Genomic DNA, 18708 nt, shown 5'->3' on the forward strand with positions numbered 1-18708 from the left:
AACTCCATTTTTAAACATATATTTTTTCCAGAAAAACATTTAATGGAAACAAAACTATTCTATAGTGTTTAGTTTTATTAGAGCATGTTTTTGGCAACACCGACGAAAAATCTGGCGACAACATTTATAAAAAAAAAATTGATTTAACAGGTTAAAAACAAGATATATTTGAGCCAATGCTCATTACTGATACCTCAACTCTGATGTAAATATATAAAATATGCACATTGAGTTGAATTTGTTCAAAAATGAATCCCAACATTTGGAATGCCTTTACAAAAGGTATCTTAAAATTCAACTATCTGCAATAAAAAGTTGCTGAGAAATCTTCGAAGAAAATCTGTTAAAATATTTAGGAACAAACTAAACAAAGTCGTCATTTAACATGTAGTTGACGTCCTATTTGTCCGAAATGAATCCTAAAATATGGTATACGAGAACACAATAATAAGAAAATTAAAACATCTGCAATTAATAGTTGCGGAGAAAAAAAGCGACAGAAACTTGTTACGGACAGACAGTCACACAAGGATCAAACAGTTTACCCCCTCTCTTCTTCGGAGCGGGAGTATAAAAACAATTACAGTAATTTAAACAGTATTTTAGATTACATTTTTAATAAAAAATGTTCCAGTTATGGTTATGGTTTTATTCTATATAAATACACAAAGTAATGAAATTCATCATTATATGAGATAAATTTAATCTCTTTTCTTCAGTGAAATAAATTCAAATCATACCCTTCGTTCATGTAAAGTAGAATAACAAGGTACGTAGTATTTTTAACATTTCAATCCAACAAGTGAATGATGCTCATCTGATCTTCGTGCCATTTGGTGTTTCCTTTCATTGAATGTGTAGGATGTGTTTTGACCTGACATTTGGACAATATAAATGCTTATATTCGTACTTTATTGAATTTTTAGGTCATATTAAAGGGTCAAATGGCAAGTATGATGATGTAAACTGCGCTTCTGTCTAATAATTTTGTGCAATAATTAAATCAAAACTCACGGAAAAATTTTCAATTTTTAAAATGTTATATTATAAATAAGGTCACGACAATCGTGCTGTCAAATTTTATTTTATTTCAAATTGCTTTAGACATCTTTCATGTTGGCAAAATGTCTTTAACGGTACTTCACAGATACTTTTTATGCCATTATTTTACGTAAGAACTTGTCTCGAGTTACCAGTTAGACCATATTCCAATGTATATGCTAATAACAAATAGGCATCCTTTGTTAATAACAATACAGGCATTAATCTTATCTTTAAAAATTCCTTATAAATCTATGTACATTTGTATACATTTTTTGATAGCTATTTATTCATTACTATATAGAAATGCATTATGAAAAATAAAGTTATTCATTGCGGCATATTTCATAAAACTACATATACTTAAAAAACAATATACAGCAGGTTTGATTGATATTAAATACTTTTCGTACGCGTGGCGCTTGTCTCGTGCTTTTAAGTAAAAACTGTAATATTGTAATTTTTTTGAAAATATATTAGCCTATGCATATACTTTAATATTCTTCCAATCTTTTTTTTTCGACAATTACAAGTTTAACTACACGATTTTGATAAAAGTGTAATATGGAAACTTAAGTGTTTGTAAATATTCTTATAGAATACATATTTAAAAGAAAAACCACTTCTTAAGATCAAGACCTAACAAATGATTCCAGAGTGTCTTTTTGATGCTGGAACCATTATGACGTCATAGTTGATTTGAAGATAAATTAACCTGTACTTTACGGCTTTAAAGGAATTATGTAGAAAATTAAACAATTTCTTGAATTCTATATTAAGTCATGGGAAAAGTAATCCCGTTATCTATATTCAATTAGACATCATTTTAAAGAGGAAGTCCCGAGCTTATTTAATTCCGTTTTTGGATAGACTGTAACCATTCTGGATATATCTTATTAAGGTCAGACGACACGTTCCTCAATTTTAGATAACTTTTTCCAGAAATTTGTTAATGGTTTACTACTACTTTGACAAATTTTCTTGCAAAAAATTAGGGTACCTTACCAGGCATTTCTGCAAAATACTAGAGTATGCAATATCCTATATAATCTTCTTGAAAATACACTTGAATTGCTGATATAAAAATAAATACATCTACAGCACAGCGAAATTCACTATATTAGAACAATATCTCCGGGGCGGGGCTTTGAACTCACGACCTCTAGAACCTATACGCTTTTGGCAGTGAGCGGCCACGGTTCTCACCACTCGACCATCTAAACATATAACCAAATCCAAGTAAATTTTGATCATTTTTAAAGTAATTATAAAATCAATATTTTTTATCGGAACTCTTTATTACGAGGAGATACAAAAAAGATTTTTGAGGAACGTCGTCTGACCTTAAAAAAAAATGGACAAAACTCCGAAATTTGTTACTTATTTCCTTCATATTTCATTGAAAATGACAGTTTTAAACATAATTTTTCATTGTTTACCTAATATTTTACCCCCTGTACACCCTATCAAACAAAGCTATTGTTATGAAGCATCATTGAAAGAATTTATATCCTAAATTTTATAAACCTGTAGGCACCTTCCATTTACTACATCTTGACTTTAAACGTAGCTTGGATTTAAAAGCTTGGAAAATGTATAATTTTTCTGCCATAAAAAAGTAAAATTTTCTACAGAAGACACATATATATTTCTTCATTTAGATGTCTTTTCAAATTGATAAATACGACAGCTATATGTAAGGCATATTGTAAAAGGGTTGTTTGGATATCATTAAGACAATCATTTTCATTGAGACATTTACTCTTTTCCCTTGGAAAAATAGTTACATCATTGACAATTTACCAGAAAAAAATTCCAGATCGATTTTCACAACGCGCAAATTTTCTAGTTCATGACATCATTGGATCATCCCTGGTGAGGTGATAAACTTGCAAATGTCCAATGACCCAGAGGAACCACAAAATAACCCCATCGCATATAAACGTTTTTCGTATCTCCTATATTTTGGACATATTATAAACGAAGGAAAAAAAATCTTTATCTTTTATATTTGTTTTAGTTTTTGGTAGCCAGCTTTAACACATTTTCTCCATTTATTTTTTATTTTTGTGAACAATATTTGAGTTATTGCTATCCGAAAGTCAAATTGCCTTGAAACGTTTTAACATTCATTCCGTACATATTTTACATGCACAAGCGTTGACATGAGTTATTGTCCATCTTTTTATTTGGTCTTTGCATCACTCTGGTTCATCAATTAGTTTAGAAAACAACGTTAAACTAAAGCTCTTGACTCCTTTTAATTAGTTTTGTATAAATATTTTTTTTTGTTTAAGCAGTTGCTTGGCCTGTAAAGGTTATTTCTTATTTGACCTATATAGGCTGCGCTGCCTCGATGTCATAATTCATTATGCCGTCGTATTAAGATTCCTATGGCTGCAAAAGATGCCTGTACTTTTTGAGCAATTTAACCCAAACATAAGTGAAATTTGCACAAATTCAGGTCACAAAAAAAAATCAAAATGAGCATATATATGTATAATTTGATTTCTTTTATTATTAACTGTAAGTCTTATTAACACTGTTTAGATAGAAGTTAATGTCTATGTTTGCCCCGGTTACTCGATTATTGACATCTTGTCGAAACGAAATAATAAATATTTTTGAATATAACTATGTTCAAAATATTTCTTGGGGTTTATTTATTGTTTATCCCAATTTTCACTTGAATCCGTCATTTAGAACGGAAAATATATGATTTGTCTCAATAATTTTCGAACAACCATCGTACGCAAAAGTCCAATTGAATATGAAATTACAATGATTATGCTTTTAAATATTAAAAGTTTTTATTTATTTATTTATTTATTAATCTATTCATTTTGCTTACGTATTTATTAATTTATTTGCCATTAAATTGTTCAAATGAAATCTCTCCTCGCGATAATGAACATGATGTTTTGCGGTATTATACTGATTATGTCATATTTATAAATAAATTTGTGATGTCCCGAGTGTGCATTCATCGTACGTGGACTTTAAAATACTTACAATGTAGGATTGTTTACGTCTTCGGCAGAAAGCCAAAGCCATTTTTGCGATGTTATTGAAAGAAGATATGTACATACATAACAAATCATTATTCCGTTATTCAATTGTTGTTTCTATATTCGTTTTCATATATTGTAATAACATTTTTTCCACGTTAACGTTTACCATTGGACACGTGTAACACAGTCATACAAATCAAGTAAACCAATAAAAAGTTATCTAACATTTTGTTATCTAGATAATTTTAATAAATGAAAGCGATTTTCAACTACAATATAGGTTATACTTATGATAACTAATGATAACAATTTCAGTTATTAAGACGCATATTGTATGACTTTATTTTTAATCTTTGAAAACTACAATATTTTAGAGAATCTGTTTCACGAATAAATTCCAATGTATGTTACGTAAAGAAAACTATGATTAACAACAAATACAAGTACATTTTTCTCTTGTTTGCATATCGAGCAAATTCTTTCCCTTCGTTCAAAATAATTATATATCAAAGATCAAAGTAATAAAATGTTAAAAATAGATTTTATGAATATTGAATTCAAATTAAATCTGCTGTTTTCAAATAATCTTGTGTTATAGGTGAATTTTTTTGTAACTTTGAGTTAAGGGCAAGGTGAGTCAACACAGTGATCTCTCATTCAATCATTCAGTTCTATAATGGAACAAAACATTTTTGTTTCAATTATTATATTATTAGCGTCATAAGTATTAAGCAAACAATTTCTGACAACTTATTCTTTATTTCGCTACTGTATTTGCTGTGTTTCATAATAAGATCTACATTTAAAAACGAAAGTTATCATTACGATTTTCAAAAAATGTAATAGATGTTAACATTTGTTATCATATAACATTAACCGTAAATTTCAAGCAAAATATGAAGTAAACATTCTTAAAATAAACAATTCAGTAATAAATTGCCTAGAATATATTCAAACAAGTATAAATTCATACCTTATCATTAATCCTTTCGGTGTACTTCCCATCCACTATTTATAGCTATTTAAACGAAACTACGGTGACCTATAGACGTCTTCAGTTTTAAAAACCCCAGTAAGATAGATTGTTTACAAAAATGTACTGCAATGGAATTTGATTCAGGAAAATATTTAATCTTTGTTTACTGATTTATTGTAGACATTTTGAGAACGGAATTATCAGAGTACAGAAGACAGTGAAAACCGCTAAAATAGCTTTGCAACTGTAAAAAAACTAATAAATAACTCAAATACCGACCAGACCCAACCTATCAGAAAGAAAACCCCAAACAAACCCCAGGTCTCCTTTACGTGTCCGCTTCGGGTCTGCTATGGTGGACCCAGAGCTGACAACAAGCAGACCCCAGGCTGACTCATAACACACCCAGATTGGACATAGAAAGCAGACCCTAATTTCATAAGCAGTTAAATCACACTTAAATCGCCTCTGAAAAATTACCAAATGTCTCTTCATTTGAGTTTGGAATAAACAAGGGATGGACAAGGGATGGGCTTACAGTTTAGAATTTAAAAAAACCTAGCTCTGCTTCACACTTCAGTGCGAAAAGCGGACCACAAGAGCTGACCATAAGTGAACCCATAGCAGACCCCAAGCAGACGCAATTGAAAAAAAAAAAAAAGCAGACCCCAACTAGACACAAAGGAGACCCGAAGGGAAGGGTAATGTAAACGTTATTTTGTCTTTTGATATTCAAATGAATCATAAATAAAAACTATAAACATGTATAGTATGCATATTCTTTTTACATTTAAAATATATCGCTTTTTAATAAATAGGAAAAAAAAAAATTGGGTGAGGGCTTATATTTCTTTTTTTATCTTTCATGTTTTACGTAATATTTTTTTCAGTTTAACTATCTAAATAAACCGAAATTTTTCCGTTTGCTTCAAATGACACTTTTTTTACATGCAGTGTTACCTCGCTATAATCATATAATACTATTCTCAAAATAGTTTCAGCAAATGTCCAAACTATACCCGTATACGTACTCTTAATTTCTACATCAATTGCTTAGATATACAGGTAGAAAAACCCCGCTCCCACAGGGGCCAAGCCCGTTTTAACATTAATTTCAATGTAACCATAAATAAAGAAAGGGGTCGAACTCTGACCCCGATAAAAAAACTACAAGCTCGCTTCAAAAGCCTAATAAATCAATAATTTTTTATAACACCTGCAATATGCATGTATTTTTCAAAAAAGTAATGTCTAAGATACACTCATGCCGAATTTCAAGTTGATGGGTCCAAAAATAGCGGAGATATACGTCATTATTCTCTCGAAGTCGCCAGTTTATTCTTACTCGGACATTTACCGGTCCAGGGCTCACGATGGGATTTTGCCTATGACAACAGCAGTATTGCAACAAGTCGAGAAACATTCGCACTAATCTTTTGAAATCTCACATCAAACGCACGCTACTTACATCCATAAATTCCGATAAAATTCCTTAAATACTCTCCAAACTGAACTTTTATTCTGCAGCCACATTGACTTCTGACAGGGTCAGAGAGAATAATGACGTATATCTCCGCTATTTTAAGACCCATCAACTTGAAATTCGGCCCGCTCCAAAGTAGAAGTGGAGTTATACTATTGTGACCTTTGTGTGTCTGTCTATGTTTCAGTCTGTCTTTTTAATTAACGAATTTTATCGCAGTTTTCACAGCAACTATTATTTAAGCATGCCATACGGGGATTTTTCTATTTTAATATCTGACATCCCTCCATAACAAATATCGTCGAAGTTTTCCATGAAACTACCCTTCGCAGAGTGTTATATACATATGTATATTTTTTATTGATAAAGACAACTTTGCTATATATTTAATTCATATCGAATTTATTTTTCTTTTTTTAACTGAGTAGTATTTTATGTTTGAAATTTAATTTGTTTAATCAATGCAGAAATACAGTGTCGCATCTATTTGCTCTTTCTCATGCTGAGACGATCAGATATCTAACGTTGTAATTATATTCTCATAAAAAATATGTCGCTTGTAAAAACGGCAAAAAACCTAAGGTGAAAATGGGATTATTTTGTTTCAGTCATGTTTTGACGTGAGTCCTCGCAGAATACAATAATGACAATAAAAAAATTAAGCTCACCTGAACTTTGTCATATTGTAGCATTTTACAATGATATAGGGTTAAAAGGTGGGCCATTATCACTTTAATCGTTGATGTGTGCATTAAACGGATACCAGGACAGTGTAGGGGACCTATAGGGCTATTATTTCCCGGTCTCAAATTTGGGCTGTAGGGGTACCATCAGGTGGTTCCAAGAGGTTGGGGCGCATTTCAGGGGTTTATATCTCCCTTGATTTTGATCATAAGAACTTAAAAACATTGGGGTTAAGTACAAAAATGCCAAAATTCGGGTGAGCTTACCGGACCCTTGTATGGATCAAAGATGCCCTCTAACGCTTATTATGAATACCTCTTTAGGTTCTCTACTTAATCTTAGGGATTCCAATTTCTTGTGATCAACTCAAATGAGATATATTCTCCTGAAATGAGTCCGAACCCCTGGGAGCCACTTGGTGGTACCCCTACAGACCAAATTTGAGACCGAGAAATAATAGCTCCTTAGGTCCCCATCACTGTCCTGGTATTTTTTTGGATGCACACTTCAAAGATAAGGAAAATATTGGACAACTTTTTACCCCTATATCATTGTGATATACTAAAAAATACCAACGTTCGGGTGAGCAAACTCGTCTCTTGTATAATTTTCAAAACATGGCTGACACAAAATAATTTCAAATTCCTATTTCGATTTCTTTTATTTTGGTTTGCAATCGAGGATAATTTTTAAATGAAAATAAAATCTCAACGTAAGATATCGTTCCATGTTTGTAATAATACGATGATTTTTATGATTTTCGATGCATGTTTTTTTCGGACAAAAGTAAACAGACCCGGGAATCACATTTTAAGCACACGTATAGACAAATACCAATATTCAATTGCATTCATTAGACACAAACACATTTATAATTGTATCCAGGCGAACTTTAAAGCATCCGAAGTTGTCAATGCTAAGAGAAATTATTCAGCATAAATCTTCTTGATATTCATTAAAATGCGCCTGTAATAAAGTAAAATCTTATTTTCTGTTCGAGTACTTTCTGAACTTGATGATTTTTTTATTGGCTGTTAGCCTTTACGGGCTAAGTGGCTGCTGTTAGTGGCTTCTAGCTTCAGCCTGGTAGGAAAACTTTTGTATTTGTACCTGTACGTTTTTGTTCTTATTCAGCTTCTGCCCTTTTGGGTTCGGGTAGTATAATCAATATAATTTCATCAACATTTTATCAAAGTTTTGGCTCAAAATCAAAAAGCGTCTCTAACCTTCTGAAAATCCTCAAGTGAAATGAGCAAATGGTCAGTACGCTAATATTTTTGGTACTTCAAGAATCCATATGCAGTCACCTGACAGGGAATCCCATACAGAAATTCAAGTGATTGTGCTTCAGAGAATATATCATCCAATTATTCTTGGAAATCAGTTATTGGTACGTGTCATTAGTAATTTCTTTAGAAAATGATTTAAAAATCAGTGTACATACAGGGTTATTTTCGCCTGTGTAATTTTCACCCTTTTACACTAGAAAACATTTTCGCTCAGTCTTGAATTCTCACAGACACAGTTGTTTTAAAAGAGATTGATTGATTAATTACCCGCGCAAGCGCGGGAATTGTTGAACCTTTTTTTTGTTCACTTTTGTATATACTTTGTCCGATTTTTTCCTTATCTTGTTCTTTAAAATTGAAATAAAAAATAAATTGCATTGTTAGAATTTTAGAGGAGCGGACAGGGATGGAAAATCTAAACTGAAATGGATAAAATATATATATACGTGGCCTTTATCCTGTTTGTTGCAGCTGACTGAAAAAATAAACTTTTTTTATTGTATATATTTCAAACCAGTAAATAGGTATTTAGTGTATTTTTCTGTAAATTTGGTTCTTTAGGTCAATTTTAAATAAAATTTCTATTACTCTCCCAAATAAGAATTTCAGACTTAAGACTGTTTTGAAAAAAAAAATCTGGAGGGGGGGGGGGAAATCCCCATTAAACTCCCCCGTTTTATGCATACATTATTCAATCATATAAATGTAGAATACAATATTCTGTTCATTAATTTTTACAAATTAATATCCAAGGTTTACAACCAATTTATCGTGGTATGAAAATGTATGAAATTAAAATACGCTATGTAGGTTAAGCATAACTATCCATTGCATGCATATTTTTAATCAAAGTTGTCAGAATCAGGGTATCTGCCCGATGGTTAACTCGCCCTACACTTTCCGCAATGATGTCAATAAGTCAACCTATTTCTAAGCACACCGTTCAGGAAAGTTCTTTCCTTTAATACTTAAGCTGCAATAATTGTCCATTTTTTATTTTAACTTTTTGTATTAGTCCAATTCATTATATCTGCATGATGAACCCGTCCTATACTTTTCGTTGATTAGTCAATTCGCGTGCTTGGTTACCCCGTTCAGGAAAGTTCTATCCAATTCTCTCACCAGAGGTCGTGTTTGGCAAGCGAATGGGTACTACAATTACCCACTAAAGAAACGAATTGACTCGTTTTATTTATTCAACATTAAATTTTGTCAAATCTTAACTTCTAAGTATTCTCCAAATAAGCTCACAGTAAATAGATTTACTCATTACGTTATCATTCAATATTATCACATTGCAATTATAAATTTTGATCAAGACTATCCCTGACTTGGATCCACCAAACCGTTTCCACCACCTTACTCTCATTTCTGCTATTTCGGGCTTTTTTATCGAAAAAATGAAAGTAGGGTTTTTGATTAATTGCACAATAATAACTTATCAGTTAAAATTCAATTATACCTTACTGACAACATCTAGCATGTGTTGAAATAGCAAAGGTGTAAGCAAGTACTCTGGTGCAGGCATTTTGAAGTTTATTAGTAAAATGCCTTAATTTATAAGTACATGTATAGATAATTGGAAAGAGTGGAATCCGCCCGGTTTTAAATTCGCCTAAATTAAAATTGTCTACGGACTATTCCGTTTTTTTCCGATTACGACAAAGAGCCACGGCGGGTGTGAACGGTCAGCAGAGGACACTCACTCCTCCATGGCAACTGATCCTACCTCAACCTTTTTAGATGTCCGTGTTTCTTCTGCTTTGAATTTGTATTTCGTTTTATGGATTTTTGGGATGATTGACAGTTTGTTATTGTAATATTTTAATTCGCCCGTTGACAACGAAGGCGAAGGGGGCCAAAATAAAATGGGGACAAATATTTCTCTGTGTATAGTATATGGATTCTTACTCGCATGTTAAGGTAAGCAATACATATTTTGTAATTTTTAAATTTACCTCCGCATTCAAGCATGATTGTCAAAATTAAAAATACCAAAGCACGTTAATATTGGTTTAACTGGTGTATGTTTACCCTGTGATGATATGATGAATAGGGGTTTTGAATGTATCACTCCTCCTAGGCACCTGATCCTACCTCTATTTTTTTGGAGGTCCGTGTTGCCCTGCTTTGAATTTGTATTTCGTTTTATGGATTTTTGAAACGGTTGACGGTTTGTTATTGTCATTTTTTCATCTAAGACAGCTGCTTCAGTAGAAATAGGGCATATCATGCCAGTCAAAGTTTCGAATGTTTCTGGCAAGAATGTAAATATTGGTATAAACAATGTTATTGCTCATTTTGAACCTTTGGATGATCGTGTTATCTTTTCTAACGTTGAAAACTGAGAACAAAAGTTGTGAAATTTATACCCTTGGTCATTTTTCATCAGCTTAAAAAAAGTTTTTTTCTAATCTCTGATGACCTGACACGTTGAAAATCGACCAACTACAGGTTTTTGAACTGTCTTTGAAACAGAACTTGCTATATGCAATTATCATGTATCTGATTAAAATTTTTAGCTCCATATTTTAATTCCTAATACTGTCCGATATATGTAAGATTGTTTTTCCTTTAAATGAAAATACCTAAATGTTATACATGTACTAGTCACTTATATTTTAAGGGTGTTGGAACATGGGCAGCATTAGGCCCAGTAATTTTGCCCCCCAAAAAATCAATTTAAAAATATAAAAACTGGATTAAAATTTGAAAAGACGCTCTGTATTCATTTCAGTGACGATGATAACGGCGATTTATGTTTAATGGAGCGGCGAATTGTTAACATTTAGGTATTTTCATTTAAAGGAAAAAAGACATTCAAGACAAGGGTTGGCTTGATCACAGACCCTCTACCCTTCCGTCTTCTACATCATTGCCAGATTAGATAGTCTTCTAAATTACTCGTCAAAAATGCTGTTAAATATAACTTATTTGTCGGAACGAATAGTTAATTTGTCCGAACAAATCGTAATTCGTCCGAACAAATAACTTATTCGTCCAAGCAAATCCCAATTCGTCCGAACAAATCGTAATTTGTGCGAACAAATCGTAATTCGTACGAACAAATTACTTACTCGTCCGAACAAATCCTTATTCGTCCGAAAAAATTTTAATTCGTCCGAACACATAACGAATTCGTCCGAACAAATAACTTATTCGTCCGAACAAATCGTATTACTCATCCGAACAAATATGATTTAAATAAAAAAATTCAACTGGCCTTTCTACCGCGCCTACAGCAACTGCGTTATATGACTGTATGTTCTTAAAATAGTATTTTTGCCATTTAAAATTATGTTTAAATTAAAGTAGCTGTCTTTGAAATTTCGTCACTTTGTTGTGTTTGGAGCAGAATAAAATGGCAGCGTCGAGATTTTCTCAAACCTCTGCAGAGGAAAGTAGAGAAAACGTGTAAATTAAATAGCAACAAACCATTGACAGTGAATAGGGGTGCAACGACGATTTCCAAAGGCTATTTAAAAGATGAGAATGAGAGTTTTGAAATGTTCGACTGAAATTTAACCATTGCAAGGCCACTTTTACATTACTTTGCGTAGATCATCGCTTTTTCTAAAATAAATGTCTCACTAAATAGTCCTCGGGAAAACAAAACACCTATTAGGTTTGTACCTGACTAACTACAGATATACAGAAATCCATTGGGTTGATCAGTCTCATATATAGACGGGTCGGCTGTGCCTCTACGTCTATGAGACTAATCAACCCATTATATTTCTGTAGTCAGTAAGTAAGAAACCTAAGAAGTTATAATGTTGTACATGTACCTTTAACGGCTACAATTCTCGATCTACAATATAGGATAAGTTGATTTAACATCAAATACCACGTCTTAAACGCTGTCAACCGCGTCTCATACTCATTTGTTTATTTATGTACATGATTGTATATAAAGGAATTTATGTGATCTAAATGCTTATAGTTTTAGGTATTAAAGTTTTTTACTATGTTACAAGTAATTAGTCATATTTGTATAGTATGAGGATTTAAAGGGTGTTTTGGGGTTTTTATACTCATACCGCTGAGAGCATTTTCAGGCTATTAGCCTGACCCTAAATATTTCAATTTTGGCTCCAAATTGGCTTGCATCGGAAGTTTTGCCCACCTCCACCCCTTCTATCCTCCTTATACTAAATATTATTATTATTATTATTTTTGTTTGATTGGTATGGATAGCTTCCTTTTGTAAAAGGTGTGGGTTATTTTTTGGGCCCCACCTTCTGCTGCATTGTTGATAATTTACTAAATGTATGCAGTCTCACATTTTCATTTTTATATTCAGTATAATTTTAATAAATGCTCTTCACACAAGCCATAGTTTGTTTTTCTTTATCAAGGTAGTAGCAGAACAGAGCTGCAAATGTGCTTCAGGTTATATTCAACAGTAATAGTAATGTAGGGTTTACCAGGATTTAAGAGCACATAACAAGTTTTATGATTTATTTCATATATAAGACAACATATATTGTGATACATTTAACTCCCGCCATATTAGTGATTGTAACTGTTTTGTTTACATCTATTGTGTGTACCCAATTTGTGATGTTGTATTTTTGTTTGTTGTAGTATTTCACCTCTTCCGAGAGATGTACAAAACGTAACAAATAGTTATATACGTCATAGACAAGTTTCAACAAAATTGTCCAGGCATGAATATATACATACCTTCACTGTTTCAAACTACCTTGGAAGACAATATATCAGTATAAAATGTCAAATATAAATTGATTGGTTTAATGTAAAATGTTTTAAATATTGTACGGGTAACCGGAATCATTTAGTCGACTTAGTCAACAAGAAACTAAACAGGCTAAAATGATGAAGAACAAAATAGTACAAAACTTTAATTTTCTTTTACGAGTCATCTGTAAAGAATTTTAAAGCTATTTTTCTAAGAAAATACTTTTATTTATCTTTCAAATTTCAAAAACATATTGTACGTTTTTGTACAAGGATCCACCCACAACTTATAAGAGATGTTGTTCTTATTAACAATGAGTTACAATTATCATGCCAAAGATCTCAATTAACCAATGACTGTCTTGATGTTTTCAGTGGAACGGGGGGAAATCCTATATCTTAAATATCAATTTTATCATGCTGTGTTAGCATTAAATGTAAATTGACAGAAGAATTTTATATTATTTTTATTTTAGTCACTCTTCTTACTTTAGAAAAAAATAAGACGTTAAATCAAGGGAAACCAAGAATTTTATTAAGATAAACAACCAAAAACATCAAAACAAGTAATCAACAGGGCAGACGCCTACAGTACCACGTTAAGGCCAGTTTACACGGTAAAGCCTATTTTGCTCAACCAAGAAAGGAAACATAAACCCTATCAGCGTAAAAAAAACTCTTGCTACTCAAAGTAGTAATACTACGGAAGTGCATTAGTGCCACATATGCACTAAACATTTTTTTTTTATTTTCTACACTTTATTCTGCAGAATTTGCTCTTTAAGATGTAACATTAACACTTTAATCTGTCGAATTTACACTTAAATCTGTAAAAGTCACACTTTAATCTGTAAAATTCACACCTTAATAAAATCTGTAAATTTTACACTTTAATCTGTATAATGTACAATGTCAAGTGTAAAATTCACACCTAAATCCGTTCATTTTACACTTTAATATGTAAAATTTACACTTTATTATGTAAGATGTACATTTTAATCTGTAAAATTAACATTTTATAATATAGAATGCACACTTAAATCTGTAAATTTTACACTTTAATGTATAAAATTCACACTTAAATCTGTAAATTTTACACTTTAATCTGGATCTGTAAAATTTAAACTTTAAAGGGGCATGGTCACGATTTTGGTCAAAAATTAATTTTCGATTTTAATGTTTACAATGCTTCAGTAACGCATTTTTAATAGGCAACCAAAATTTGAGTGTCATTTGATGAGATATAAACGAGTTACAGAGCTTGCAATTCTTCGCTATGTAAACAAAGCGTTTGTTTACATTTTGAATGTTAAAGTAAAAATTCAAGTTTTAGACCTAAAATGAATGTATATATCGTTAGGAACTATTTATTTATGCTTAAAATGAATAATAAGATAGACAAACTAGCTTGGAATTTTTTTTACCGGTATATTCGACCTATGTAAACAAAAACAGGACACGAGCCTTGTTTACATAACGAAGAATTGTGCGTATCTTGCTTAAAACTTAACGACTGGCACCAAAACTTCATTTGATCATTAGAAATGCATTCCTAAAGCATTGCAAATAATAAAAACAGAAAAATAAAATTTGACCAAAATCGTGACCATGCCCCTTTAATATGTATATAATTTACATTATAATTTGTGTAATTGTATAAATGAATTGTATACTTTAAATTGTCAAATTTACAATTTATAGTGAAAATGTAAACTTTTATCTATAGATTTTACACTTTAATCTGTAAATTTGACATTTTAAAGTTTAAAATTCACAATTTATCCCTGTAAAATAGATTCATATATACACAGACATTGGAGAGTTTTTACCATTTGCGATGATTTGATCGAAGCACCATGGACCGAAATTATTTAATTGATAACTTAATTAAAATAAATCTTAAATACTGTGACATCATTTAACAAAGGTGATATATGGAAAGAAAAAAATTGGGTTTTTCAAATGGAATTAAGTGGTTTTATGTTTCAGCTTAATCCCCGGTCTTTTTTGATAATTTTACGATCAAAATAACAATTCATGTTGATTACTGTTTATTCAAAGAATAAGCATTATGTGTCATTTTGTCTAAACCTTGATTCAGTCTAAATACTTTCAGTACTTCGATTTGTGTACGTACTACTAATACATACATTGTAATTGAATAAAATTGTACTACATACAAATGAATAAAATTGAAAATTAAAAGGTGGCCGCTTATATGGCTGCCACCATATAACTATGTGGCGAACGCCAGATAAATATGTGGTTGTCGTTATAGCAAATGCCACTTATTTATCTGGCGGCCACCACATTGTTATATAGCGGTCGCCAGATAAGCGGTCACCTTTTTGTTTGGCGGCCGTCAGATAATCAGCTTGTGTCGGTCGCCTAATGAAATATATTTTTCACCTGTTATTATCCGACTTCCGTAATTTACGCCCTTCTTAACATATACATATATTTTATATCTCTGAAATTCTCATAGTTAAATCGAAAAGCGTTTATGAAAAAAAACTGCTTAAAATCGTTTTAAAAATAAAAATTTGACGCGTTTGACGAACGAAAGTTATCTTCTAAACATTGTAAATCATAACTATTTTTATTCTCTATCAATGCTGCAAATTTGAAGAAAATCAAAGGAAGACCTTAATAAAATGCATGACAATTCATAACATATACATGTACTGAAATTCAGGAACAAGTATTTTCTAGACAGGGTGATTAAAGTTTATGGAACATCAAAATTATCATTTTTCTCAGTTTCTGTTCAAAATTCACTCTAATTTAAAAATGATGAGTGAAACGGCTTGTATTATAAAAAGCGCTTAGCATTGAAAATTTTTCTTTGTCATATGACACTGAAACATTTAGTCCAAGAGTATTCAATCATTCCTGTTTCACTTTTTGGAAAATTAAATACTGGTAATGAAAACTCATTGTCGATTGCAATGTTTATTATTCATGCATGATCCAAAAAAAGCCGGATATTTAATTAGGACAACCATGCGGTGTGACGGACCGGAGCGGACGTGTGGGTGCTAGCTCCGACAGCCGACAGCCCACAGTAAACAGATCGAGAAAGATTCCGAAAACCATCTATCTGTGTATGTATATATATATTTGAGCTTTAAGTAGTATTATTAATCTCTGAGATTGGGTAAAATTTAGCGAATATTTAGTGAATTCAGTGAATTTATCCAACTCTCGACCTTTGTATGGAACTCGATGAGAAGTGTTCACCACCCCTATACTGTGCGTCTATATATAAACATGTTGTGTACTACCTGTTTACCTGTTACCTCTGAAGAGAAATGACTCTACAAACACCTATAGTCTGTCCCAAGATATTTGTGCTGCACATTTGGACGATTTTTGATAAAAATACACTTACCTGTGAAAGAAGTGCAATTGAAATATTTGAAAGGGATATTTTCCAAGATAATTTCATTGACACATTATCATCTTTCACTCGGAAAAATTCACAGGAACGAAAACAGATTCCTTACGGAGATTTATAATGGGGAATGTTTACATCTTTTCTCCATTTGGAATACACTCGGAATACATCGTGCAATATTTCAACGTTATCATCCGGGCTTGCTGCAATACAAAATCTCCGTAGACATCACATTTTTTAGCACTGTATTGAAACCTGATAAGCTAACAGGGGCGTTTTGACTGAGAAATCTTGGAAATTCTTCATACTTTTGAATGAACATCGTTTGAATCCTGAGGTATTTATAAATATCAAACAATTAAGCCAAATGTGAATCCAAAATATCTTGGGACAGAGTATACCAGTGATACGATCAATATTCTGTCCCAAAGTCACTTAATCATCTATGGGGAAACAATGGACCCCAATCTCCAAACTGCTGTTTATCTGGACACGACCCACTCGTTACTTATTGATATTACATATGTAACACAAAACTCACCGCCATTGAAGGTAATAACGCAGCCTTAGAGTCAAGACTCAGTCAAATTGAGAGCGATGTATCAAAACTCAAATCCGTCACAGACACTGTTGCATCATTAACAAGTAAAGTGAACACATGTGAAAATTTTGATGACGTGAAAAAAAATCACGAAAGCGAGTTAAAGTCTATTAAATCTAATACCAGCAATCTTGATGAAAATTTGAAAAAAAGTGTTAATTCGATTGTACTAAAGAACGAGGAGTTGCAACGTTCAATTATTGATCTAAAATGTAGGTCAATGCGTGACAACCTGATCTTTAGTGGCATTCCAGAAACCCCAAAATGAAGGCTGTGAGGCAGTCCTACACCATTTTCTTGAAAATAAGCTGAAAATCGACGAATAGATTTCCTTTGAAAGAGTTCATTAAATGGGGAAACCTGAGGAATTCAAAACAAACCCCGTAAAATCGTTGTCAAATTCCGTTTCTTCAAAGACAGGGAATTCGTCCGTCGTCGTGCGCCACAGAAACTTAAAAATACAAATATTTGGGTTAACGAGCAATTCCCACCTGATATTGAGGAGAGACGTAAGAAACTCTACCCAGTGCTGAGACTCGCACGACAAAAACACAGCCACATTAGGCTTGTGGTTGACAAGTTATACATTGACGGTAAACTCTACAACCCGAAAGACAATGCAGAAGAAACCCTAGGGACCCAAGGGGGTGCAAAATCTGACAGCAGTGTACGCGGTAGCAGACGTGAAAACAAAAGAGCGCGTTACGGCTCAACTCGTGATCGCAACAAACGCTAGGAATGCGCGGGGGAGCGGATCCGGTGTCTCAAGACTCGCTGCTCACTTTAAAAATTCGTATCTTTAAATGTATGTGGACTAAAAAATAAACTTTATTACGATTAATTTGCAAACCTTATTACTGAATATGATATTTAAGTTTCACAGAAACCAAAACAGATGATACTGATTATATACAAATACCTGGCTTTGTAACCTATATGAAAAATAGACAAAAACTCTCAAACATTGGATCGGGCAGGATAATCATAGCTATCAAAGACAAAATTGCGAAACATATACATGTAAATGTAATAGATACTGACTGTAAATTTATTATGTGGCTAAAGTTAAGCAAGGTTTTATTCAACACTGATAAAGATGTAATCTGTGGAGTTATTTACATACCCCCAGAGGCTAGCAAATGCTCATCTAATGACAGTTTTATGGAAATAGAACAAGAGCTTTTTAATTTCTCTGAAGACTCGAATTATTTTTGTTTCATGGGAGATTTTAACTCCGGGGTTGGTCGTCTTGGTGATTTTGTTGAACCTGATGATTTTTAACAAATGTAAAACAACATAATGTTGTTACTGAAAACATTGATTGCGCCTCTTATTTTGAAACTTTAGGTATCCCTATTTCTAGAGCTGCCACGGATACTGTTTGTAATAATTTTGGTTATAAGATGATAGAATTTTGCAAAAATAACAACTTTTTTTTAATTGCAAATGGTCGAATTAGTAATGATATTGGTGTTGGTGCACTCACATGCAAAAATCAGTAGTACCGTAGATTATGTTTTATGTA

General features: G+C 32.2%; 1 protein-coding gene across 9 annotated transcripts in view; it reads right to left on the reverse strand.

Moving 5' to 3' along the window:
- Window positions 1–5123, reverse strand: part of LOC105349046 (uncharacterized) — a 49578-nt gene extending 44455 nt beyond the window's left edge. For 7 of the 9 annotated variants that reach the window (XM_066086882.1, XM_066086880.1, XM_066086881.1 and 4 more), the window contains exon 1: window positions 5026–5109. The gene's annotated coding sequence lies outside the window, so the exon portion shown is untranslated. Of the gene's footprint in view, window positions 1–740; window positions 875–5025 lie in introns of all 9 variants that reach the window. The other 2 variants (XM_066086879.1, XM_066086886.1) reach the window with 2 other exon arrangements.
- Between the last annotated feature and the right edge of the window lie 13585 nt (window positions 5124–18708).

This window comes from Magallana gigas, chromosome 6 (genome assembly GCF_963853765.1).
Source record: "Magallana gigas chromosome 6, xbMagGiga1.1, whole genome shotgun sequence".
Classification (NCBI taxonomy): Eukaryota; Metazoa; Mollusca; class Bivalvia; order Ostreida; family Ostreidae; genus Magallana; species Magallana gigas.